Genomic DNA, 25,039 nt, shown 5'->3' on the forward strand with positions numbered 1-25,039 from the left:
AGAGGGTGGTGTAGTCAAAAGAATTTTGGGTTTTTCGATCTTGAAAAACTTTCTAATGCACCAGGTCAGCTGGCAACAGATGAAGCACATCTGTCCCAGAGGAGGGGAAAGATCAGAGTGTATGAAAATGGCCTATCCCTCAAAGGGAAAAAGATTCTAGGAAGGCAATTGGCAGGTCTCATAGATAGGGCTTTAAACTAGATTCGAAGGGGGAAGGGGCTGAAACCAGTCCCCCCAGGCAGGAGTCTGGGGGTGATAAGCTTGAGCCAGAGGTCATACCAGCAGCCCGGCTGAGTTGCATGTACACTAATGCACGAAGCTTGGGTAACAAACAAGAAGAGCTGGAAGCCTTGGGGCAGCAGGAAAGTTATGATGTAGTTGCCATCACAGAGATGTGGTGGGACAACTCACATGACTGGAGCGCTGCAATTGATGGCTACAGGCTTTTCAGAAAAGACAGGCAGGGAAGAAGGGGTGGAGGGGTGGCCCTGTACATCAGGGAGGCAGTGGATGCCATTGAGATGGAGATTAGGGATCATCAGGTTGAGTGCCTGAGGGTGAGAATTAGAGGGAAGGCTAACAGGGCTGACATCCTGGTTGGAGTCTGTTATAGACCACCCAACCAGGAAGAAAAAGTTGATGAAGCATTTTTTAGGCAACTTAAGGCTGTCTCAAGATCGCCTGACCTTGTTCTCATGGGCGACTTCAACCTGCCTGACATCTGCTGGGAACTCAACACAGCAGAGAGGAGACAGTCCAGGAGGTTCTTGGAATGCATGGAGGACAGCTTCTTATCCCAGGTGCTGAGTGAGTCTACCAGGGGTAAGGCTATGCTTGACCTCCTCTTCACCAACAAGGAAGGGCTGGTGGGTGATGTGGTAGTTGGAGGCTGTTTAGGGGCCAGTGACAACGAGATAATTGAATTTTCAGTATTCAGTCAAGCTAAGAGGGGCAGCAAGAAGACCTCCACTCTGGACTAACAGAGGGCGGAATTCAGGTTGCTCAAGGAACTAACTCAGAAGGTTCCTTGGGAAACAGCCCTTAGAAACAAAGGGGTCCAGGAGAGCTGGGACTACTTCAAGGAGGAACTCTTGAAGGCACAGGATCAGGCTGTGCCAACACGCCGGAAGAGGAGCCGCCGGGGCAGACGACCAGCCTGGATGGGTGATGAGCTTCTAAAAGAACTAAGGGAAAAAAAGAGGGTGTATCATCTTTGGAAGAAAGGTGAGGCAACCCATGAAAAGTTTAAGGATGTTGCCAGGTCTTGTAGGAAGAAAATTAAGGAGGCAAAAGCACATTTGGAGCTTAGACTGGCCTCTGCTGTGAAGGACAACAAAAAGTCCTTCTATAAATACATTAATAGCAAGAAGAAGTGCAGGGACAACCTCCACTCCTTGGTGGACACGGAGGGGAATGTTGTAACAAAGGATGAGAAGGCAGAGTTACTTAACAACTTCTTTGCCTCAATTTTTTCTAGCAGGACAGAATGTCTTCCAGACAGCTGGCCTGCAGAGCTGGCAGAAGGAGTTAGGGAGCAGCATAGTCTTCCTCTGTTCCAGAATGGGGTAGTTGGTGATCTGCTTAGCCACTTGGATCCCCACAAGTCCATGGGACCAGATGGGATCCATCCCAGGGTGCTGAGAGAGCTGGCAGATGTGCTGGCCAAGCCACTCTCCATCATTTTTCAACAGTCCTGGCTCACTGGAGACATCCCAGATGACTGGAAGCTGGCCAACGTGGTACCCATCCACAAGAAGGGCTGGTTGGATGAGCCAGGGAATTATAGACCTGTCAGCCTGACCTCAGTGCCAGGCAAGATTATGGAACAGGTCATCTTGAGTGCAGTCACACAGAACTTGGAGGATGGCCAAGGGATCAGGTCCAGCCAGCATGGGTTTAGGAAGGGCAGGTCCTGCCTGACCAACCTGATCTCTTTCTAAGATCAGGTGACCCGTCTGGTGGATGCGGGGCAGGCTGTGGATGTAGTCTACTTGGACCTCAGCAAGGCCTTTGAATACCATCCCCCACAGCAAACTCCTGGCCAAGCTGTCAGCCCATGGCTTGGATGGGAGCACACTGCAATGGGTTAGGAACTGGCTGGAGGGCCGAGCCCAGAGAGTGGTGGTGAATGGTGCCACATCCAGCTGGCGGCCAGTCAATAGTGGTGTGCCCCAGGGATCAGTGCTGGGCCCCATGCTCTTTAACATCTTCATTGATGATCTGGACGAGGGCATTGAGTCCATCATCAGTAAATTTGCTGATGACACCAAGCTGGGGGCAAGAGTTGATCTGCTGGAGGGTAGAGAGGCTCTGCAGAGGGACCTCGACAGGCTGGGCAGATGGGCAGAGTCCAACGGCATGAGATTGAACACATCCAAGTGCCGGGTTCTGCACATTGGCCACAACAACCCCATGCAGAGCTACAGGCTGGGGTCAGAGTGGCTGGAGAGCAGTCAGGCTGAGAGGGACCTGGGGGTACTGGTTGATGGTAGGCTGAACAAGAGCCTGCAGTGTGCCCAGGCAGCCAGGAGGGCCAATGGCATCCTGGCCTGCATCAGGAACAGTGTGGCCAGCAGGAGCAGGGAGGTCATTCTGCCCCTGTCCACTGCACTGGTTAGGCCACACCTTGAGTACTGTGTCCAGTTCTGGGCCCCTCAGTTTAGGAAAGATGTTGACTTGCTGGAGCATGTCCAGAAAAGGGCAACAAGGTTGGTGAGGGGCTTGGAGCACAAGCCCTATGAGGAGAGATTGTGGGAGCTGGGGTTGCTTAGTCTGGAGAGGAGGAGACTCAGGGGTGACCTTATTGCTCTCTACAACTACCTGAAGGGAGGTTGTAGTGAGGCGGAGGTTGGTCTCTTCTCCCAGGCAACCAGTACCAGAACAAGAGGACACAGTCTCAGGCTGCATCAGGGGAGGTTTAGGTTGGAGGTTAGGAGGAAGTTTTACACAGAGAGAGTGATTGCCCATTGGAATGGGCTGCCTGAGGAGGTGGTGGGGTCACCGTTGCTGGGGGTGTTCAGGGCGAGGCTTGACAGGATGCTTGGTTGTATGGTTTAGTTGATTGGGTAGTGTTGGATGATAGGTTGGACGTGATGATCTTGAAGGTCTCTTCCAACCTGGTTAATTCTATTCTATTCTATTCTACTTACTAAATTTTCTTTCTCTTATAGAAACAGAAATGCCAATAATTCTTTCCCGTTTTGCTTCACTGCAGTCCAAAGACCTTACAACGAGCCAAGGTCTACATAAAGTCTCTGCATGATGGTAAATGGGAAGGCCCTTATGATTTGTTAACATGGGGAAAGGGATATGCTTGTGTTTTAACAGATTTGGGACCCAAGTGGATCCCAGCACAAAGTGTTCGACCAGCCCTTACCAGACCTTCTGAGGAAGCAACACAAGATTCCTGAAATCAGAGAATGATGAAGTTTCTAATATTTTCTGTAATAATTACCATAACATTGAGTTATCCATTAACTGAGTACCACCCTTCTAAATTGATTCCATGGAACAGTAACAATATATGGGTAACCTTAGTTAAGGCCTTGAATCAAACTAGTTTTTGTGCCTCCATGGCACAGCCAGAACAACCATTTCATAGATGTCTGGTAGCAATCCCATTAGTGGAAACCTCAGAGATAGTAAAGGTAATAACTTCATAGTTGCCCAAAATAAAATGTAAAAATAATATGACAATGTGCATTGAAGAAATGGATATGTGGGATGATTACCTGGATAGGATCAAAGTAGAACCACAAGAAATAGAAATCTTAGGTAGTATAAAAATGCCAGCATGCACCTACTTTAGTTATACAGAAATAATGGATGCAAAGAACCCTAGAAAACAACAGCTGGATATAAGATGTTACTCCAGCAAATCCTATTTTTAGAAATTATTCCACAATTCCATGATTCCTTTAGAAAAGAAAAAGGTAAAGGACTGTCAAGTAGTTACTGGCCTAGAAGACTACCCCCAGGAAGTTTTCTTATCTGCGGGGATCGAGCTTGGCCTGGCTTGCCCTCTAGGATGATAGGAGGACCTTTCTCTGTGGGACGCCTTACTCTGTTAACACCTAATATTAGTATGATATTAAACCATACCCAGTTGGCCTCTCACAGACACAGGAGAAGCCTTGTTATGGATACAGTAACTGTAGGGATGACATAGATTTGTGGAATAAAGGAGAAATAGTAGTAGCTATCATTTTTACTCCCAGAACAGCTGCTGCGAAAGCACTCATGCAATTAAATAGCGTGAGTTGTTGGTTAGCAAAACAAAACAATGTCACATCAGAGATATTAAGTGATTCAGTGAACATCAATCTATTAGACATGCTACTTTACAGAATAGGGTCACCATAGATTTCTTGTTACTTGTCCATGGACATGGGTGTGAAGATTTTGATGGAATGTGTTGCATGAATCTTACTGACAAATCTCTTTCGATCAGTGAATAAAAACCCTAATGGATTGAACAGTGAAGATTCAATAAGACCAGGCCTTTTTTGGATTGGATAAGATCTTCAATGGATGGAGCATACCTGGATAGATAAAATCTCTTATCAAAACTGGATTGCTGATTTTATTGATTGCTTTTGTTATATTGCTGATTTTACCCTGCTTGCTTTTATGTATGCGAAAAATGCTAGAAAGATTGATTAATATTGTGTTCTTGTTAGAAAAACAAAATGGGGAAATGTAGGGGAAGATTTGCCTTTGCTTGAATTAGAGAAGGTTATGTTTGGTCTCTGACTTAGAAAATAATGTAAACATCTTGTAACTGAAGGCAGAAACTTGGCAGAATTTGGTTGGATGTGTTAGAATATTGTTTTGTTATTTTAATCTATTGTATGCCTTAATTACATGCACAACAGTATAAAATAACCAATTAAGATGCGACACATGTGCCTTCTGCCAGAGAATATAACCTTGCTGTATAATGCAATAAATGTCTTTGCCTGCTAACATCTTGGCCTGGAAGCTGTGTTTGTAGTGCCTTCAGGGTGATCAAACACCTACACCCATATTACAACATACCAGAGGAGAGGAAGGCTGCCATAGCAGTGGAGAAAAAAGATTTGATACAGAGATTATCATGTTACCTGTACTGATATTTATTTACAGTAATAGTAATTGACAGTTTTCAAGGTAGGAGGATGGGAATTCACTAGAACAGGATTTACTTGAAAATTTCTGAATCTTTCACTTTGAAAGCTGAATTAATTTGAACTGACAGAACATAAACATGAGTTCTGTAGTAAATCGAAATCCTACGTGAAATCTTGATGGATTTCTGGTATGATTGTAAAATCTGTTCCCAGGTAATTAGATTCTTAATTTTCTGTTGCTGAAAGATGAGTTGACTTAAGTATAATTGTACAACTGCAATACTATTGCAGTATTGATGCATTTGGCAGGCTAAATACACAGGTAAATCAATATTTAAACATTGGATACCTGTGTTTTTTTTAAGTGAGTATTATGGTTTTAGTGTGAAAGTAAAAAAACTCCCCCACTTCCCTGCCTTCCTACTCCTGCCTCCTCCCTCCCTTCTTACCAAGAGATAAGACAGGGAGGAAAAAAAGGCAGGGAGAATTTTCCGAGTTGATTTACACAGAGTATTTTACTCCTCCACTATGAAACTAGTGGATTACATCAGTATATATATGAAACAGAAACAAAGGGAAAGGAAAAAAAAATACCATCAGGAATCCTGAAAACAAGCAAAAGATGCACCACATGCTCAAGATATGGAAAGCGAGAGAGAGACCAAGAACCTCCTGTCCAGGATGGTAAAGTGTCATAAAATGTCATAAATTCAGGATTTCTGATAGTGGCAAATATCAGTGTATTTCAAACTACAGTGAAACAGTAGAAAACATCAAAACCAGTTATTATTTTTTATTCAAAAATATATAATTTCCTAGAATCCTGACAGAAATAGCTAGATTTCACATAGAATTTTTTTATCTTATTATTTGCAACTTTCAAAGAAGAGATGTTGACCTTCACAATGAGGTCTTGTAGTAAATTTAATTGCCATCCAATTGCAATTTATTTATTTTTTTTTTAATACACAGACCCTCCCTTCTCTGTATGCTGATCCAAATTAAAAATCACATTTTGTATTTTATACATATATGTTTTCAGCAGAAAGGCAGCTCCAATTTCATTGTCACTAGAGTCAATAAGCAGAAGTGCATATCAAAAGTGCAAAACAAAGCAAGACTGGCTGGCAACAGCACATCTTCAGTTTAAATTTAATCACAGAATCACAGAATCATAGAATGGCTTGATTCAGAAGGGATCTTAAAGTTCATAGGCAGGGACACCTCCCACTGGACCAAGGTGCTCAAAGACTCATCCACCCTGGTCTTAAAACACTTCCAAGGATCAGGTAACTACAACTTCTCTGGGCAACCTGTTCCAGTGTCTCACCACCCTCATAGTAAAGAACTTCTACTTGATGTCTAACCTAAATTTACTCTGCTTTAGTTTAAAACCAATGCTCCTTGTCATATCACAGTATGCCATTGTAAGAAGTCCCTCTCCAGCTTTTCTGTAGGTCCCCATTCAGGTACTAGAAGGCTCTATAAGATGTTCCCTGAGCCCTCTCTTCTCCAGGCTGAGCAGACCCAAGTCTCTAAGCCTTCTCACAGGACAGGTGCTCCAGCTCTCTGATCATCTTCATGTCTCTGTGTCTTGGTCCAAGGGGGGAGAGAAACACTCTTCTTTTTTGAACATTTCTGTGTTGTGAAATTAAGGCACAAACAAGGCCAAATATCAAAAGTGAGTCTACTTATTAAAGGATAAAGTGAACAGAACAGAGAAAGAGAGAGTGGGACAAAGCAAAACAAATAGAGGAAGAGAGGGAGCAGGAAAGGGATTATCACACACCCACCCCACCAAAATGCTTTCTTTGGCTGGAGGAGGTCCAAGGAAAGGTGCTGCTGCTTTGGCTTGGAGGAGATGAGGGAGAGGGAAAGGTGTCCCAGGGTTCATCCATATTGGCTTGTGCTGCCCTCAGCCAGAGGAGGGGAGGGAGAAAGCACCCATGATGTTTTTCTCTGAGAAGCCTCCAGTGTGTAGTGTTTCTCAGTGGAGTTCTTTTCTCCAGGAGGTCTTCTTCTTACAGCAGTCAACACTTAGGGCATGACATGGTCCTCTGGGGGCAGAGGGCAGGGAGGTGGGGGAGGGGGGTGCGGGGAAGGCATTCCTGAGCTGCTGCTTCCAGACTGCATGGTGATATTTTCTCCCACAAAAGCTAGTATAGTTCAGTGTCTTTTATTCAGTTCTTTTAATCACAGCTTCCCCCTGGCTCACACCCTAGTCATATTAATACATATGAGACATCCAGGTGTGCTCTCTGGTGGGTAGAGCTGACACGTCAGAAGGGTCATTCACAGCAATCTTATCTTTTGTTGGACCTGTCCACATTATCATTGAAAATGTCATTTCCATACTATAAATAAAACTAAAGGCAGCAATACTGCAATCAAAAATATTAGAAGTCCTCACAGACACTGGAGCTCCACATATGGTCCCAGATGCAATTCACCAGTTATTGGGGCATTTGGGAAAAGAGAAAAAATGAGGGGAAAAAAAAAGAAATAAAAAAGAAAGAAAGAATGAAAAATTGCTCAATTTTATCCTAACTGGAATAATTAGGTTAGAAAGAAAGTATTATCCATCTGGTATTGATTTGATGGAGTTCCCTAGTGCTATCTTTCACTTCCCAAGTGTGAAGATTCTTTGAGGTTATTAGCACCATTGCCACTGTCCCAATTTAGGCCTGCATAGAAAGCAGGAGGTATTCTCTGCATCCGGGATGCATTTTCAGGGCAGTGTTAGTGGCAGATGCACAAAAAGCTTTAATTTTGGAAGAACTATCTCTAATTCATCTGTTATTTAACTGACAGATAGTGTAGGTGGAGTATGGATTACCCACCAAACTTCTTTGTCCTTTGCCCTGTCTTGTACCACTGTTGCTGAGAAGTGTGAACCATTATCACTCTGAATCTCCCCAGAGGTAGTGTAGAGTTGAAGACATACTAAACCATTCCTTCAGAGTATGGACTGTATTTTCCCCAGAGGCAGCTGCAAAAACATGAGCAATGGTGATTTCTGAAATGACTCCCACTACTACCACTAAGTATCTTTTACCCATTGAGGGTCACAGTGGCCCTTTGTAGTCAATTTGCTAGGTGCGGCCCTGTGTTTTCCCAAATGTACAAGCGAGGCACCTTATTGGGATGGTCTTTGTTCAGTCACAAACAGCATTGAGAACAGGTAGTTGCCACTTGTTCACACAGCTTTTCTGATATGGGCCATCCCCAGGCCATGCTCTCCCAATACAAGTCAGATGATCTGGTGTGGCCTCATTTTATGTGCAGCCACTTAAGTAAGTGTTCCCATTCAGAGTCATCACTCACATTGATTTTTCATAATCATGTGAGGTAGTCAACTTGCTGACTGAAGTGGGCAGCAATATAAGCTCATTGATCATGTTCTTTCACCCAGCCAAAGTGCAGCATCCTTCATTCTCCTATTTTTAACAACTGTTTCCAGCTGTTGGTTCACCAGACTGAAATGGTGTGTGCTACTAGACATATCTATACTGACTCTCCAGTAGGACTGCAATAAGCTCCCCTGCTTGAGCTCTTCCCTTGCCTGTTTTGCTTAAATTTTCTCCTGTGTGTACTTTCATTGCAACAGCTTTACAATTTCACTGGTTCTCTCTATAGGATGATGCATCAGTGAACCACACCCCATGAAGGTTACTGTTTTCTGGAGGCCACACAGTTCCAAACTTCTACTCATAGAATCATAAAATGCCAGGTTGTAAGGGACCTCAAGAATCATCTGGTCCAACTTTTCTAGGTCATTTAAATAAGACAGCCCAGCACCCTGTCAAATTGTGAAATTGTGTCTTGACACTGTCCATTGTAGAGAAACACATTGCTTCCTCAGGAAATTATTCCAACACCTAACAGGTCTCATGGTGAAAAATTTTCTTCTCAAGTCAAATCAGAATCTGCCCAGGAGTAGTTTCTACCCATTATCCCTTGACTTTTCTGTTTGACTCTTTGTAAAAAGGAAGTCTCCATCTTCTTGGTAGCCACCATTTATGTTCCTGTAATGACATCTTCCCTAAGTCTTCTCTTATCAAGACTGAACAAACTCAGTTCCCTCGGCCTTTCTCCATATGGCAGGTCTTCCACTCCTCTCTACAGCTTTTTTTTTTTTTTTAATATATAGCAGGGACCAAAACTGAACACAGGTGTGGCCTGACAAGCACTGAATGGGATAATGACTTCTTTTTCTCTATTGGTGATGCCTATGCTGATGCAATCCAGCCTTTAAAGGTCCATTCAGATGATTCTATGACCCTGTTGGCTTTCTTTAGCTGCTGAAGCATGCTGCACCACTTTATCACTTCCACTTATCACCTTCAAGTACTGACTACACACCAGGATTAAGAAATGTTTGTGCAACTGATAAAAGAACAATGTCTTCACTACAGTCACACACATACATTGCAAAATAGTTGATAATAAGGTAGAAGTATTACCCCGATTTTGTACCTCTTTGGGAAGGGGAGGAGAATTTGACACCAAACAGCCTGGACATTTCAGCAGGTTTGTCTTCCTCACCCACCCTGAAGAAGAGATGCCTTTTGGGAAGGTTCACAACCTCAGCTATGCCAAGTGCTTTCCCAGAAAATCAAGCTTGTGTTTGCAATCTTATTTTAGAGCTCTATAGCTAATCTGTGGTTTAGTGCATTTATCACTGCCTATCTTAAAGAATCTTTGAATCTTGCATATGAACAAACCATAATACTCATGCACCCGACTGCTTCTTTTGAATGTGGTCAGACCCACAGTGCACAGGCTATTCATGTGTCTGGTGTTGAGTCTATAATCACACCAATAATTGGATAATTTATAAAGAGATAAGACCAGCCACCCTTCTAATCTCTGAGCACCAGCTAGAACACAAGGGGATATATCTGTGCCCAAATTTATTCCTCACTAAATGCAACAATGGCACGCCATTGTGATACACAGGATTTAACAGTGGCCTAGGTTTCTACAGGAGCAGCTGTAAGCAGGAGACTTTCTGAATATCAATGCTTAGTAGTAACTATAAACATCAAGTATTACCACTTCTGGAAGCAGATACTGTCTGCAAAAATATGTTGTTAATTTCAGAAAGTGCAGTCACTTAGAAGAAATGAAGCCGAATACTAAACTCACTAACATACTTAGTTCTGTTGTAGCTAAAACCAGGACACCTACTTTCCTTCTGCTAACACCATCATATCTGTTTTGTAATACTAAGTGATTTCAAACTATCTGCTTTCTTCAAAACAAAACTATTAAATAGTGTGATCTTAGTTTATCAATGTTAGCTGTACTGCATATTTAATTCCTGCATATTCTGGTTGTATAAGCAAAAAGGTGAAGAATGCAAAGCCCTTTGCTTTATAACAGTTTTCAAATTTGGTGACGTTGGATGACTATGCCAACCACTTTTTACACCTGATCAGTAAATTCTCTGTTTAAACTTGACATACATTTCCTAACACAGTTTACATTGGATGGTTCATGGGATTATTAATGTTCTTACTGTAATAATATTGCAGATAGGATAGCTCTTCTACTTTACCTTCTGAATCACTGTAAGTGGTAGTCCTGCTTACTAAGCAAATTCATGTGAATACCCAAATTCATGTGAATTATGTGAATACTCTTGGAAATGGCTCTGCTAATTACTATGCTTCCATAGGTGCCTTCATTTTGCTCTTGACTTGAATTTTCCATATAGAAAAGTGTATGGGGTATTTTTAGGTAGACATAAAGGCACTAGACACAGGCTTAGACTAAGGCACCACCTTAGGTACACAAGACTTTGAGGCCAGATGACATATACTCAAGGGTACTGAAAAAAAATGTGGAAGTGTTCACCAAGCCACTTCCCATAATTTACCAGCAGTCCTGGCTAACTGCAGAGGTCCCAGCTGACTGGAGATTGGCACACATGATTCCCATCTACAAGAAGGGCTGGGAGAGGGACCCAGGGAACTAGACCTGCCAATATGACCCTGGTGTCAGAATAAGTCATGGAGCAGATCATCCTGAGTTCCATTATGTAGAATGTGCAAGGCAATCAAATGATCAGGCCCATGAAGGGCAGGTTCTGCCTGATGAGCCTATCTGTTTCTATGACAAGGTGACTCTCTTAGTGGACAAGGGAAAGGCTGTAGAAGGTGTTTACCTGGAGTTTAGTAAATTTTTTGACACTATCTCCACCTGCAGAAACTGGCTGTTCATGGCTTGGATGGGTGAATGCCTCACTGAGTTACAAGCTGGCTGGATAACTGGACCCAAAGAGTTCTGGTGAATGGAGTTAAATCCAGTTGGTGGCTTGTCATGACTGGTGTTCCTCAAGATTTAGTCCCAGTATTTGGGCCAGTTCTTTTTAGTATCTTAATCAATTCCCTGGATGAGGGATCAAGTGCACCCTTACTAAGTTTGCAGATGACACCTGTGAGAGACTAAATCTTGTCTCTCTCAATGTGACTCAACAAAGACAAAATCACCTTTGCTGTTTGCCCAGACAATAGCTGATGTGTACTGGGCAGTTGTCACTGGATAACGACTCTGGAAGGTGCATAGATAAAATCGCTCACCAGACTGCAGCTGCCCTGGAAATAATGGACAGAAGCCACTGCTATTGATAATCTGTGGAATATACATACCTAAAAAACTGTATAAAAGATCTGAGCAACTACTGGCTCAGTAGAAGAAAAACAGGAGCAGGAAAACACAGGAGAAGGAAAACACAGCAGGAAAAGACCTGGGCAATGCTGCTGAGAAGGAAAACATGAGAGAAGGAAAAGACTGGGGCAATGCTGCTCTGAAGAAAAACAGAGAGTATACCAGGAGAGAAAAAAATGACAGACATTGCCAGGTAGCCTGGAAGAAGCAGACCAAGAGGAACCCTCTATCTGTGTCCTAAGTTCCGCCTGCTGCAACTCATGGAGCTGAAGAGGCTGCTCAGAGGACAGCAATGACCCCTCTTCTACAGCCAAAGCTGCAGCACCCTTCCTCCACAGACCCAAACTGTCTTAGGGGGTGAGTGGTGTGGTAATATAATTCCTTTCTTCTTCTCTCTTCCCTCTTCTCTCCCTCCCTCTCTATTCTCTCTTTCTCTCCTTCTGATCCATCCACTTTATTTGTGTAATAAATAGTCTAGCTGTTGATATTTTGGCCTTATTTGTGCCTCTAATTTCTTTACACGGGAATTTTCAAAAGAACTGAGTCTCTTTCCCTCTCTGGATCAAGACAACACCAAATTGTGAAGGAGAGTTATCTGTTTGAAGATGAGGTCAATTGTAAGAGGTCTAACAAGGCCAACTACTGGGTCCTGCATTTTGGTCACAACAATTCCAGGCAATTCTAGATGCTTGAGGAGAGTGGCTGGAAAGCTGCCTGGCAGAAAAGGACCTAGGGTTGCAGGTCCAACAGCTGGTTGAACATGAGCCAGCAGTGTGCTCAGCTGGCCAAGAAGGTCAACAGCATCTTATCCTCTATCAGGAATTACATGGCCAGCAGGGGTAGAGAAGTGATCATCCCCCTGTACTCGGATCCAGTGAGACTGCACCTCAAATCCTGTGTTCAGTTTTGGACCCCTTACTACAAGAGGACATTGAACTGCTGGAGTGTGTCCAGAGAAGGGTAATGAAGCTGCTGAAAGGTCTGGAGAACAGGTCTCATGAGGACTAGATGAGAAAATTGTGGTTGTCTGGTATGTAGAAAAGGAGGCTGAGGGGAAAACTTCTTGATCTTTACAACTACCTCAAAGGAGGTTGTAGTGAGGTGGGTGTTGGTCTCTTGTTTTACTTTTGATAAGGCAGAGGAAAAGAGAGAGACCCACATATCTATATCTAAGAACCATTAAGGACACAGCATGTTAGAATTCCTAAAAAATAATACAGATTTGTAAATTGTTTTTCTGTAGATGGCACATGAGAAGGCAGATAAGAGGTGGCTGTAAACTCTTTTGGTCCTTCCCTCAGGTTGCCAGGCAATTAATAAAATCCAATTTCACAAAAGTCTAAACAGTAAGGTATGGAAGAATGTAGTGGCCATCCTCTTTCCAAAGAGGTTATCTTTTCAGTAAAGATCCCTGAAGCATTAACTCTATCCATACCCAGATTTCAAATGAGTACTTTCTATGCAAGACACATGAAAAGACTGGAAAGGTGTTGTGTTGTAAACTGTTACCATCGTAACCATCATAAAAGTGTTTCCAGGCTTTAAATACACAGTAGATAGACTTTGTAGGCCATTCCACTTTTCTGGTTCACTAGTCCTGCAGACCACAGAAGAAACAAACAAACAAAGAAATAGTTGTCTTCCTCCTGACAGATTTTGCACTGCAAAGGAATCCTGAGTACACAGAACTATACCCTTAGGTTTCATTAAATTACAATGCAATGCTTTCAAGGTTTCCCCATCTGGATGTACTCAGTGCCCATTAAATCATTCAAGTAGTTTCAGTTGTATCTTTCTCCAGCACCAGTCACACTTCTTTGGTTGGTTTTTGAATCAAATTAACCCTCTGCAAGCATATCTGTGTATCTATGTAAAAAGTGTTTCTTTTCTGGTTGATACTACAATCTAGTTTTACCACCAGCATATGACCTTCTTTTATGTAAGATAATAGGTATATCATGTTATACTGAGCACAGCAACAGTGTTTTTGTATCAGACAAGTGGTCTCCATTCTGTTCTTTAAATGTTTTGCACCTTTCTTTCATCCCATGGTCATGGTCAGGACACCCAGATTGATAGTCAAAGGTCTCACATTTCATCCCATCCAATTAAACCCCATTAATCAAACAAAAAATATACACACAGAAGCAAGTGTCAATTAACCAATTGTTTCCTGCTTTAGATATTTGTGCCAAATTCACATGTCATTCATTGAACCTTAACATAGTAGCACCATAAATATTTAAACTTCCTTGCATTGCCGGGAACATACATGTAATAAAAATATTAAATTATTCAAGCCTGAATTGTCTGACTTGGTGTATTTACTAAATCCTGTTATCACAGGATTACACTGATTTAGAAGTCAAAGCATTAGGGAGAATACTATTCCTCATATTTTAAGTGTTAACAAAAGGTTCTGGATGAAACAAATAATTGTAAACCTTTACTAGTTTAGATAATATCTCTTCAACAAGCTTCTGCTGTGACTTTGAAATTATGCATTACCAGTAACAGAATGTTAATGGTTACTGTAACATATACAGATGAACAGCAGTAGTACTGCTGTCTTTAAATACCTGTACAATTAATTGCATTGGCTCTTATTTTCCTCTGTATCTCATGCTGCATTCTGAGTTGAGGTGAACCAAGCCCTCAGCTGTATGCAGCTCAGAAAATAATAATGCAACTGGTCTCCACAAATTGAAAACAGGTGGTACATGGAGGTAGACTAGGCATTTCTCAACAACTAATGTGGTTTGCCTATAGAGGGAAGCTTACTTCTGCTTGGTCCTAAAGTTTGCTGGTGTGAACAAATTCCTAGAAAGATGCAGAAGAAAGAAACAGCTGTCTACAGAAGCAAATGCCATGTTACATCTCGGTTATATTCATAGAAGAGTCCATTTTAATTCTCTGAAATATTTCTTGAGAGGATATTTGATACACATTAGCTAACTACAGTGTAAATACCAGCTTTCCTGCCTTCTTATTCTTTTTTTTTTTTTTTTTTTTTTTTAAGCATTAGCACTGTTCTGACTTAACTGGAAAACCATAGGGTAACACTGCCCTGATATTTCTTGACTTATAAGGAAACGACATTTGTGTGTCATATGCTTACGTGAGCTGTTTTCAAAAGCTGTTTAGAAAAGCTCAGAATTGTCCCCAGAGAGAAAGATGCTCTGCTCTGAAGCATTAAGGAACTGTGATATTCTTAACAGGATCTTAGAAAAAAACTAAGTTGCAAAGGACCTCTGAAGCTCACGTAGACCAATTACCTGCTCAAGGCAGAGCTAATTTCAGCATGAGACAACATTGTTCTGGGACTTGTCCAGATGAGTTTTGAAGATTTCTGAAGATAGAAATTCCACACTATCTCTATGCAGAGCCTTGCCCCTTACACTAAGAGCAAGTTGTACTTTATAGGCAGCTAGAATTGGTCTCAGAATTGGTCACAGTCTCAGGCTGCGCCAGGGGAGGTTCAGGCTAGATGTTAGGAAAAAGTTCTATACAGAAAGAGTGATTGCCCATTGGAATGGGCTGCCTGGGGAGGTGATGGAGTCACCATCACTGGAGGTTTTCAGGAGAAGACTTGATGGGGTGCTTGGTGCTGTGGGTTAGTTGTTTGGGTGGTGTTGGATTGGTTGATGGGTTGGATGCGATGATCTTGAAGGTCTCTTCCAACCTGGTTTATTCTATGTATTCTATGTGTGAGGTACTATTGTAATTTATGACTGCTGCCTCCTGTCCTTTTGCTGTGCATCTCTGAGAACTGTTAGGCTGTTTTGCTCACAGGGGTTTAGATATTACGTTAATTAAAACAATGCATATACTGATGGCAAGAAATGACCATGCATTCTGGGAAAAAAAAAAAAAAAAGAATAGAATAGGTGGTCTGTAATCATGCTGAATTTATCTCCACTGCCATACATGACTCTTCATAATATTTCCAAAATATTTTGCATTTCCATTATGGTCAGCTAAAGCAAATTTTCAAGAAGCCAGTTACACTGCAATAGACATACATTGGTATAAAGAATTTGACACTCATTACAGGCCTTATCTAAAGCACATAGATATCTAGTGGCTAGATATGTGATCAGCCTCTGCCTCTGGTGACAGTTTAACCACAACATCCCCTTTGTGCTCAGTCAGCCTCTTTTTAACAGTTGTTGGTTAGACAAGTTTTATTATCACACTAAAACATGCATTTGTGTTTTATCAGCACCTTCACAACAATTCAGATTTAATGGAGGAGCTTTAAGAGATATGTGTTCCAGTGAAGCAAAATAACAGACATCTCCATAAAAGAGACACCCAAATTGTTTACTTATATCCTCATTTCCCCTTACATCTTTTCAGTTTTCAACATTGCCTATGTAGGAAATAATATGACAACACTGGCTGCAAATAATGAGACACTATGGGAAGGAAAGGTGGTTTTATTTTGCAATAAAATTGATTTCACTCACCATGTCATATCCACATACCCACAAGCACCAAGAAGTGTATGGCCAAGAGATCTATCAGGCATCAGGTGTCAGCAAGTGTGTAGCCAAATGTCTTTCCAGCGTTCAAACTTCTGTGATAATTCAAAAGACAAGGTACACAGAAGTTTGGTGCTCAACACTTCTCCTAGGTCCCTTTTTAGGATATTGGTGAAATGCTTTTTTTCTTTTCCTTTTGGGCATTAGTTCCTTAATCCTGTCCCCTCTCTGAATCACTGGGATTTACGCATTGTCCTTTGACTATCAGTCTGGGTGTCCTGAGAGTACATACATGGCAGTTCAGGCTGGGTGCCTCCTGTTCCTGCAACATACATCTCCGGTGTCCCAAGTGTCCAGCCCAGTAGGTGGACACAGGAAGCTGCTTATTTCATACCCACAATATCCTGCACCCTATAAATCCATCTACAAAGTCATTCTCTTCCTCTTTCTTCCCTCTCTGTCTCGTGGAAGATGCTCCCTATTTGTTATAAATTGAGACCACACAAGTGATCAAAGTCCACTCCGAATTTATTGAATAATAAAAGCAAGCAGAATATAAGCAAAATGCAGCGCTGGACGACAGGGGAGTCACCGCTCCACCAACTGCCGTACCAGAACTATACAAGCCGTCTTCTTTTATACTCTGTAGTTCCGCCTTGCATATTACATCTGGTGGTCATTGAGGCTGAAGTAAGGAGTCTTCCTCCAGTGCCTTTACAGTTTCTCAGAATTGTTTACAGTTTCCTAGAATTGTTGTGCTCTTGCAGTTTTCCCAGGATTGTTGTGTTTTTACAGTTTTAGTTACATCCTGCTTGATAAACAATGCTAGCCTTGTATAAGCCTAAATGCAGTTTCTATAATATCTTCCTAATAAACAATGTTACTTAACATATCACAATCCCCCCTTTTTCTTTTTATACTATTTGTTTATTAAGCTCCGCTATCTAACTTTTGCATATATAACAATCAGTACAATTACATTCTCTACTGTCATGATAATCATCAGATACAGATACAACATCATATCCTGATTTCTCCTTCATAGTTAACACTAATAACTTTGCCACATCAAAACGTTCTCTAACAAAATTTAATATCTCTTTCAAAATACATGGTCCAAAAATTAATCCTAACACAATAACAATAAGCAGTCCTGCTAATGTGGACAATAGAGTGGTTAACCAAGGTGACATACTAAACCAATTTTCATACCATGACCTGTTAGCTTCTCTTTCTTTCTTTCGTTGATCTAATCTTTTACGTAGTTCGTCCATCGCATCCAGTACCACCCCCATATGGTCAGCATATGAACAACATTCTTCTTTCAAGGCTACACACAAACCCCCTTCCTTTAAGAACACCAAGTCAAGCCCTCTTCTGTTCTGTAATACCACTTCTGATAAGGACTTTACAGATGTAGCTAAATTTTTTATTGATTGTTCCACTCTTTCGAGATCCTCCTCCACCGCTGTTTGTAGATTCTGTAATTCTTGGCTTTTTATTATTGAAGCTATGCCTGTTCCGGCCCCTACTCCTCCAGCTACCAATAGTGTAGCAAGTGTTATTGCAGTGATAGGTTCTCGTACATGTCTTGAAAGTTTCCCTTCAAAACGATGAAAAATCTCTTCGGAGGTATGATATATTATTCTAGGGACTATGGTCACTTGAACACAAAATTGAGATTTATCAAATACCTCAAGGGACAAACAAGGTGTCACCCCTACGTCTGAACAAACCCATTTAGCCCCTTCTGATGGAATCAGCTATTTCTCACCTTTATTTCTATGTCGATCTATTGAAGTTTCTCTAATTGTATAATTACACAAAGACTGATACTTTATAGGAGTATGCCCGATACACTTCCCTTTACCTATCACCATTTGAAGGGTTATTCCTTGTGTATGGTTTTTCTGCTTGTCCCAATTACATTCAGGGGGATTTGTACCATTAGACCACTGTATTTTATTTGTTATTGCTATAGCCTCAAAATAGGGAGGTCTTATACTGTGGCATAACCAACAATCCTCGGTTAGGTTTGGCTTAGTCTTATTTAAGGCTACATAGGAGGCTTACATTATATTCCATAATGGATCTGTCCAAACAGGAACTAGGGACTCAGATAATAAATCCTTCTTAATTAATACGTCGTTGGTTCCATTGGAGTTTTTATCTACCAATAAACTCATGTTTCTTACGTCCTTATTCAGATCCGGATTCAAAAGAGAGTTAGGGCCTATGGAATTAGAGTCATGAGGAAGTCGTTGTTTCCAAATTTTGAATATGCTTCCCCTATCACCTGCAGATTCCCAAAACCTGATTCCCCACATTCTGCCTATGAGCCATCCCTCATTTTCTGGTTGCTTGATGGTTATTTCTATTCTCCAACATACTGGAGCTCCACAAGATCCAAGTAAGACCCCGTTATGTCCATGTTTAGGTATTTTGCATCCGGGTGGACCCCAGGTCACATCTATGAATTTATCTTTTATCTTTGGTTTCCAATCAGATGCTACTGTTTCACATCCCCAGTATCCACAAAAGTAATGCCCTGGATAATTACAATAACTCCTCCCTGAGTTCGAGGCTGGACACATATAAAATGCCTTGCATTGTGCTTTAAATTTGTTACTCGCAGGACAAGTTGGTCCATTGCATCCCCATTCCTCAATAGGTATCAGGGAATGCAAATGTACTGAAAAATTCCATCCTGCTTTTGGGGTTAAATGTTCCTGTACAATTCCTTCTTTCTGCATATTAATTAGCTGCCATCGAGCTAGTTCATGTGGGTTTCCTGCCACTCTTAAATTAATCCACACTACTGAACAAGTGCAGAAAATAGTCAAGAAAGGGAAAGGCCGGGGTTTAAAACCAATCTTGATCCTACCAGTCCTGGGGAGGTTCGGCCAAGGTTGCTTGTGCGTCCCAAGTTTGAGACTTTTTCCCTTCACAAGGGTTTCTCCTCTGCTTTGCCCGTCAACTTGGTTGCAGCAAGCCATGGCGTGTACCATCTTCTTGGCAGCAAGAGTCCCTGGTAGGAATATGTCTCTTATATTTATTCAGACGCGTAGTATAGGCAGGCCACGATTTTGCCTTTACCATATACCCGTTGCACCTTACAGCCTTAATTTCCCATCTACACTGGACTTTTATAATATCTATTACAAATGGAGCTGATTCCAATGGACTATAACAATAATAAACACTACACACCCCTGGGGAGGAAATCCTTCTCTACAATGTTTCCACCACTTTTCTTGACACTTTTTGCACTTGAAGCAGACAAATGGATAACAATCACATCCCAATTTTCCACATTTAATGCGTAAGTCGGGGTTATACAGAATATCTGGAACAGGTTTTGACTGAACCTCAGCACATCTATTATATATATCCCTTTATTTCTTTCCTCTTTCTGACTCATAAATGTTAACACACTTCTTGTCCACACTTTACAATCTTCCAAAAATAATATACCACCATAGATATAACGATGGCTATTATAAACGCTATTATACACTGTACACTAAATGGTAAAGTAAATCAAAGGTTAGTGTCATCACTTATCGTTTTAAGATCACTTTGGTGTCTCCAGGTGTGCTGATCACTTTCCACTGAGGAGGGGCCACGGGTCCTTTAATACGACTCGCATGTGTCCATCCACGTTCTGAAGTTCGAATCGCTGTCTCTGTGGTAAGTAGCACAAGATAAGGTCCCTCCCATTTGGGTTTCAAAGTCTCTTCTTTCCAGGTTTTTGCAAGTACCCAATCTCCAGGCTCAATTTTATGTATTTTCAAATCCAACAGAGGCCTCTGTACAACAAGTCCTTGCCTCCATAGCTTATTACGATGTTCTGATAATTTAGAAATATATTCATTAACATCCTGATCTCTAATTAACAGATTGGTTTGGGGTTTCTCAATTCTGTATGGCATACCATACAGCATTTCAAAGGCTGATAGCCCTAAATCGGCTTGAGATCTGGTTCGGAGAATCAATAAGGCCATTGGTAGACATTTTACCCAAGATAATTTTGTTTCTATCATTAATTTAGTAAGAATCGTCTTTATTTCTCCATTCATCCTTTCTACCTTCCCTGAACTTTGAGGATGCCAGGGGGTGTGATATTCCCATTTGATGCCTAAAATTTCCATCAAATCCCTAATAATTTTTGATATAAAATGCGGTCCCCTATCTGAGTCTATTACTTCTGTTATCCCATACCGAGGTATAATATGTTCTAATAATATTTTAGTAACCTGGTCAGCTGTTGCCCTTGAGGTAGGGAATGCCTCAACATAATGGGTTAAGTGATCCACCAAGACTAACAAATATTTGTACCTCCCCACTCTTGGTAATTCTGTAAAATCGATTTGGATATTTGAGAATGGCCGATAGGCAAGTAGGCGCCCTCCAAAAGGTTTTCGCCTTATGCAAGTATGATTTACCTTTTGGCAAACCTCACAGGCGGCTATAACCATTTTAGCAAGGTTATATACTCCGACACAGGCATAAAGTTGTTCAAAATGATCTACCAACGCCTGAGTTCCCCAATGTGTTTTATTATGTATTCTGGATAACATTTCAGTTGCAAACCCTTTTGGTAAGACTTCCCTCCCATCAGGCAACACATATTTATCTTCTTTTCTTACAACTCCCATTTGTTCTAACTTCTCCTTCTCTAAAGACCCAAAGCAAAATGATCTGTCTTTATCCGTTACTTGCATAGTCAGCAAAGTATGTCTATTACCAGCTGCTCGTTTTGCTTCAGTATCTGCAACATTGTTTCCTCTTGTTTGATAATCTATTCCTTTTTGATGTCCTTTTATATGGACAGTGGCTATCCTATTAGGCCCTTTTAGTGCTTCCAACACTCGCCGTATTAGTTCTAAATGTATTAATCCTTTCCCTTGCGAGTTCACAAATCCCCTTTCTTCGCATATTTTTCCAAAGGTATGTACCACTCCAAACGCATATCGCGAATCCGTATATATGGTTCCTGCCTTTTCCTTTAACAACAATAGTGCTTTCCAAAGAGCATATAATTCACAGGCTTGAGCAGACCAGCTTGCACTTAAGGGTCCTGATTCCATAATCCTGAATTCCCCATTAGACAGTTGGACTACTGCATATCCTGAAAGCCTTTTCCCTTCTACTATTCGTGATGATCCATCTACAAACAACACTTCCCCGTTTTCCAATTCTTCTTCTTCCAAATCAGGTCTTATCCTTGTTTGTTGTTCAATGGTTTGAAAACAGTCGTGTATCAAATCGGGAGTTTCCCCTGGATATAAAAATTCGGCCGGATTAACAGCTGTAGTAGATCTTAAGGTCAGCCTTGGGGATTCTATCAATATTCCTTCATATTTTAAAAGTCTACTATCAGTCAGCCATTTCTCTGCCTTTTGTTGTAGAACCCCCCTTATGTTATGAGGTGCATACAAAATTACTTCTCCACTAAAAGTAATACGGTTTGTCTCTTCAAGCAATAAGGCAGCAGCAACAATGATTTGTAAACAACTCGGCCAGCCCCAACTGACAGGGTCTAGCATCTTAGAGAGGTAGGCTACTGGTTTCTTTTGTCTGGCCCATTCCTGGGTCAGAACTCCAAACGCTGTTCCTTCATGTATATTTACAAATAGATGAAAAGGCCTTTTTAGATCGGGCAAGCTTAATACAGGGGCCCGACTTAGTTCAAGTTTTAAAGCTTGAAAATGTTCATATTCTTCCTGTGTCCACTTAGACAACTTATCTTCAACAAGTTGCTCATATAAAAATTTTACTTTCTCAATCCATTGTCTACAATATCCCAGCAATCCTAGTGCTTGCCGAATCTGTCGTTTTGTTGTTGGTATCGGAAGTTCTGAGATTCCTTTTATCCGTTCGGGGTCTAAAATCTTTTTCCCCTGGAACAAATAATGTCCTAAATACTTCACCTTTTCTTCTACAAACTGTAACTTATCTTGTGATACCCGTAAGCCTTTTTCAGTAAAAAAATTTAAAAGGCTGATACTTTCTTTTCTTACATTTTCCTTATCGTCCCCAGCAATGAGTAAATCATCAACATATTGTAATAAAATATTCCCTGGTCCAACTTGGTATTCTTTTAATAATTCCTCTAGGGCTTGTCCAAAAAGATTTGGAGACTCTGTAAACCCTTGTGGTAATACCGTCCACCTCAGTTGCTGTTTTCGATTTGTTTCTGGGTCTTCCCATTCGAATGCAAAATAATCGCAGCTCTCTTCCGCTAGTGGGCAGGCCCAAAAGGCATCCTTTAAATCTATGACACTATACCATGAGTTATGTGGCCCTAACTTACTTAACAGGGTATATGGATTAGCAACCACTGGGAAACGAGTAATTGTTCTCTTATTTATTTCCCTTAAATCATGGACCAATCTATATTTCCCATTTGGTTTCTTAACTGGTAGGATGGGCGTATTAAAGGGAGACATACAAGGTTCCAATATTCCTTGTTTCAGCAATCTGTCCACCTCTGGTTTTAATCCCTTCTTCCCCTCCAAGGAAATGGGGTACTGTTTTATTCTTACGGGTACCTGTGTATCAGCTATCTGAACTTTTAATGGGGGTATCTGTAGCTTACTAATAGTCTCTGGGGTATACCATACATTAGGATTTATCTGCTTTTCATCTTCCATTGTCAAAGGATATGACAGTACAGTCAATTCTTGGTTCTCTACTTTGATTTCTAATTGTAATTCCACAATTAAGTCTCGTTCCGACAAATTATATTCCGCCTCTGGGACGAGTAAAAGTTCACCTAGTCCAAATTTATTTTCTGTCTCGAAAATTACATTCTTTATTTTATTAACTTTAAAAGGTTCTCCTTTCGCTCCAATTACTCGTATGGTTTCGGGAGAGACCTTACAACCTTCTGGAATAACCTGTATGGTAGATCTTTCAGCTCCTGTGTCAACTAAAAAGGTAAATTCTTGTTTTTGGGGACCCAATTTTAACTTTATCAAGGGCTCATGATGACTCCGATCCCCCAAAAGATAGAGCCCCTGACTCCCCTATTCTACCTTTAGGGTTTCCTCATCTTTCACTCTCTCTCTACAGTTCCTTTTAATATGCCCCTTCTTTCCACAGTAATAACAACTTCCTTGCTCTTTTCTTACTACTTTCCTATTTGCTCCCATTGGTCGTTGATCTGTTACTCTGTCTTTGTTTCCTTCTCTTACTGCTGCCACCATCATCATCTTTACTTGTCTCTTATTGTTCTCTTCATCCCTTCTTACATATACCTTTTGAGCTTCTCTCAAAAGCTCATCCAATCCCCTATCCTGCCAATCTTCTAATTTCTCAATTTTCTTCCTAATGTCTTCCCAGGATTTAGCCACAAATTTAGTTTTTAACAGTGCTTGTCCTACCGGGCTGTCAGGATTTACTCCTGAATACAGTTGTAATACCTTTCGCAGCCTCTCTAGCCTTTCAGTAGGACTTTCATCCTTCTTTTGCATCTCGTTAAATGCTTTATTAATGTTTTGGCCACGGGGGACGGCTTCTCGAATCCCCTGAATTACAATTGTTCTTAAATCCTGCATATGAGTTCGGTGGAGTTGGTCTGGTTGTCCCAGTCGGGTCTCTGGAGTGGCCATTTTATGTCTGCCAGAGGTCCCTGGGCATGCTGAGCATCCCATATCCTCATACCAGCTCGTCTAATCATTTCTCTTTCCTCAGTGGTAAATAACTGACTGAGGATAGATTGCATCTCCTCCCAAGTATAAAGATTAGGTCCTAGGAACTGATCTAATCGTTCCGCTACCCCAAGTGGATCTTCTATCAAATTACCCATTTCAGTCTTTTTAAAATCCCTCAAGTCAGCCGAATTTAGAGGTACTGAAATATATCCAATTACTGGCTGAGGTCCCCCCATAGGCATTTCCCTTAGGGGATATGCCCGGGCTGCCTCCTTCTGACTTCTAGTTCGGCGCCTGGGAGGTGAATCAGGATCCACAGGGTCTGACTCGGGTGGAGGGGTGGGAACTCTAGCAATTATGGGCGCCGGTGCCGGTGGCACATAGGGTGGAGGAATTAAAAGTGAGTCCTCTTCTGTGTTTCTTTTCTTTTCTCGCTTTTCATCTAGTTCCTTTAGAGGATATAACGATGAAACAGTTCCTGGTATTTGTACCCAGATTTCAGCATATTGGCTCTCCTCAGGGTTAAAAGGCTTTTTGCCATTTACCCAAAAGTTTAATTTTTGTCTTACCCAATCCTCCTCTGAACCAAAAATAGGCCAAAAGACATTTCTACTTATTTCTTTTCCTCCCCATACCGTAGTACAATAAAAGATCATCTTTCATTTACTCTTTCCCTTGGTCCCAGAATAATAATTCCAATTTTCTAAAATAAAGGATAGGGGAGAATTCTTAGGTACTGGGTGTAACTTATCCATGGGGCCGGAGGGCTTGCTTCCCTTCGCTCCCACCTTCTGGAATACCAACAAACACACTCACACACGCTCCCCTTTTTCCTGGCCCAGTCCTTCGCAGGATATGGGAACCGCAGTACTAAAGGGTCCGCACTCACTTGGTCCATTGTGTTGGACCTCTCGTTCACTGTATTCCAGGAAAACCAATCCTGCCCGTACGGAACCCCTGCAACAATTTTGCAGTATATTCACGCGTCCTACGTCTTCGTCCGGACTTCTGTGCACAGAATATTATGGGATTTAACCGGTTCTCCTTTTGCTCCTTATTCTGAAATTCAGGTTCGTCAGTAGGGTACAGGCTACATCTGATTCCTCCTGGGGCCACG

The sequence above is a fragment of the Dryobates pubescens genome, chromosome Z, assembly GCF_014839835.1.
Source record: "Dryobates pubescens isolate bDryPub1 chromosome Z, bDryPub1.pri, whole genome shotgun sequence".
NCBI classification, from domain to species: Eukaryota; Metazoa; Chordata; class Aves; order Piciformes; family Picidae; genus Dryobates; species Dryobates pubescens.